General features: G+C 34.7%; 1 pseudogene; it reads right to left on the bottom strand.

Moving 5' to 3' along the window:
* Positions 1-2,313: 2,313 nt before the first annotated feature.
* LOC149249584 (LOB domain-containing protein 29 pseudogene) lies at positions 2,314-3,094 on the bottom strand (annotated as a pseudogene).
* Between the last annotated feature and the right edge of the window lie 343 nt (positions 3,095-3,437).

Raw genomic sequence — 3,437 nt, 5'->3', positions numbered from 1 at the left:
AAAACTAATGTTGTGGCAAGGGTTTAACTCACCCCTGCTGCAAAAAAAAACCACTGTTGTGGAAAGGGTTTAACGGGCCCCTGCTGCCTGCAATCGACAATGCGAAGTCGAAACCGTGCGAGAGGGATGGAACAATTTTTACTCGTCGGCTGCCTATGACATAAAGTATATTTGCCCTGATGCGGGATTTGTCGGGAGACCTAGCAATAATGCCACAAAATTCACAACTTCAGATGGAATTATGAATTAAACCCCATACAGGAATACAATTAGCAGTAAATCTGGACCAGTTTTCATAAATTCACACCTATTCACAGATAAAACACAACCCAACCTACTAGTTTGGTGCAATATTACCTATAAAAAAACGTTGACCCAAACAACAAAGAACAAAGGATACATAAGTAAATGAAATTTGGTGATACTGATGCAACGAGTTAGAAAAACTATTGTTGCACTGAGGGTTTACCTGGCCCCCTACTGCCTGAGGCAGAAAAGCACAAGGGTTTAACTGACCCCCTGCTGCCTGAGGCAGAAAAGCACAAGGGTTTAACTGACCCCCTACTGCGCATAAAAACCACTATTGTGGAAAGGGTTTACCTAGCCCTGCTGTCTGCAATCGACAATGTGAAGTCGAAACAGTGCGAGAGGGATGGAACAATGTTTACTCATCGGCTGTCTGTGAACCTCATTTCTTGAATCGAAGATGAAAAGTCGAAATCATTGGGAGTGATGGGTTAGGGTTAATAACCCTTCTTTTCCAACTACCTTTTTCTGATCCAACGACTAACCACTTTCTAATTGTCTAACCTATAATCTAACAGGGCATCGCAATGACAAGTGAACAAAAATAAAATTCTTTTCAGAAAGAAACACTTTACGGTGTAATAATAGAATTTTAATAACTTTAATTATAATAAAAATTTGAAAAAACATAATAAAATTTAAAATTTATTTTTTATTTATAACCATGAACCACTTAACACTAGAATTACGCTAAATATACTTAATACTGAAATTGCACTAAACATGTTTAATATACACATGATTAATAATATAAAAGTATAAAATAATCACTTCATAAAAACATGGTATGGAACATTATCCCCTAACTTGATTTTATAACTATGTCCTTCTTACTATTTAAATGAATGCGTGGATTATTTCTAGGTCAAATTCCCCATTATAATTAGAACAATGAATAAAGTATTTCATAAAAATTACAGCCATCTGGTTGAAAAGGTTAATTAAAATAAATTTAATTGTAATTTAAACCAGTAAAGTTATGTATATTAAATGGCTCATGATCGTGGAGAGATATTAATCCTAATAAATATTTAAATATTTATTTTATTATATATTTTCTTTTTAAAATTAAAAAAAAATCATAGAAATTGAATAATTATAATTTTTTTTAATTATTATATATATTAAACATATATATTTTTAAAATATTGAATAAAATTCTTAATTATAATATTTATTTCCATTTTATTATAAATATTTTTAATATGTAAATATGTTTTGCTACAATATTATTGACCAATAACACAACATATCATAAAAACTCAATAATTTGTTTAAGTATTATATGTGTTCATATGATATTTTTTTAATTATTAATTTAAAGACAAAAAAAAATAACTACTTTATTTTTAATACTATCAATATTCTAGAATATTCCCTAAAATATTCAGTGAAAATTAAATCCCCACTATTCACCTAATAAATATTAATAATTAAATTAAAATTTAAAAACCTTAACTTAAAACAGACAATCCTATAACCATAAAAAATTACACCAGTACCATAAAAACTTTTAATCCATAAATACCATTACACTATTGTGACTTGTTAATATCCCATGTTAAAAAAATATAACTAGCTTTTTATTATTCTGGTTCATATAATATATATTTTTAATCAAACAATGTCATTAAAAACATTAAAAAAGAAAATAACAACTGCAATTTCATTAAAAACATTAAAAAAAAATAACAACTACTTTCAAAATAAATTTCAGTATTTACAACTACTCATAAATTTCAATATTTAATTTGTAAATAAATAAAATTTCTACAAACTATTCATAAATTTCAATATTTAATTGGTAAATAAATAAAATTTCTACAACTACTCATGAATTTCAATATTTAATTTGTAAATAAATTAAATTTTTACAAATTTTATTCCAAAATGTGGACATTGGCCTATTGAAATTATTCGAATATCCTAACCTCTCCGAATAAGAGTATGGACCAGATCCTGGAGCTCTCCGCTATCTTGTCCATTTGTCTCTTGATTTCCGTGTGTTTAGAGGATCTCCATATGTGGCGACGAATCATCGCTGATAGACCTGGGAAACTTGCAGTCCAAATCACAGGGTTTCTCCTTCCTGACACAAGAGAGGAGAGCGCTGTAGGACTGTGGGATTGGTTGATATGGAAGGGAGAGGTGTGCAGGGAACTGACGTGGATGCTGACTGTACGATGAAGAAGACATGGTATGAAAATTCGCCGAAGTCGATGCTGATCCGGACGACATGGGACTCGCCAGTTGTGCGTGCACGATTGCAAGCTCTGCCTGCAAACTCGCAACCTGTAATAAATTTATCTGTATTACAGATATCTTGAGACGAGAGATACTTGGACAAATGATGTTTACAAATTTAAAAGAACATTAAAGAATGGATCTGAGATACTTGGAGAAATGATGTTTGCAAATTTAAAAGAACATTAAAGAAGGGATCTGCAGACGGTATTGATATATACACAATTAATATATGTTTCACAATGAGCAGTGAACATTTAAATACCTGTTGCTGCAAGGCGTAAATGTGCGCAACACAGCCATAGACGGGATCTTGGACTCGAGCTTGTGCTTCGTACGATATGGTAACAGCTGCCTCCCAGCGCTGGGGTGTAGGGATATGCAATAAAAGCTTCGATACATTGCTCGCCCCAAAAAATTTATGAACTGCGGCGAAATGCGCCGCGCCCTCATCATAGCCAAAGTATGGACCAAATACGCAGCCTTTCACGCATTTCCTTCTCAGAAACTTACAAGCTCCGCAACGCACTCCGCCGCCGTTCATTTTGCAGGATTCGAACTGCTGACCGCTGGGATTTCGAACAGACCCTCGGTATTGCGCGCAGGCTTTGCGATCTTTGTCTCCTCGTTGTGCCCGCAGGGTGGAAATCCTGAAGGAGGGCGAGGCGATAGCAACGCACGAGGTTCGATCCGGTGACTGGGGAAGAGGAGAGGGCAGGGTAAGGAGAAGAGCAGCAGGCAGATGGGCAGGAACTTGGAAGCCGAGAAGCGAATGGGGATTTTAGAAAGACGAGGGTTCAAAGGGATCCGACAGCGGCGAGGTCAGATGTGGTCAGGGGTTCGAGTATGAGGAACATTCAGGATCCTGTTCGATCCTTAGATGGTGG

This window comes from Pinus tabuliformis, chromosome 7 (assembly GCF_031772625.1).
Source record: "Pinus tabuliformis cultivar Carrire ecotype Pingquan chromosome 7, CPIR1, whole genome shotgun sequence".
NCBI lineage: Eukaryota > Viridiplantae > Streptophyta > Pinopsida > Pinales > Pinaceae > Pinus > Pinus tabuliformis.
This window is presented reverse-complemented; position numbering and strand designations above follow the sequence as displayed.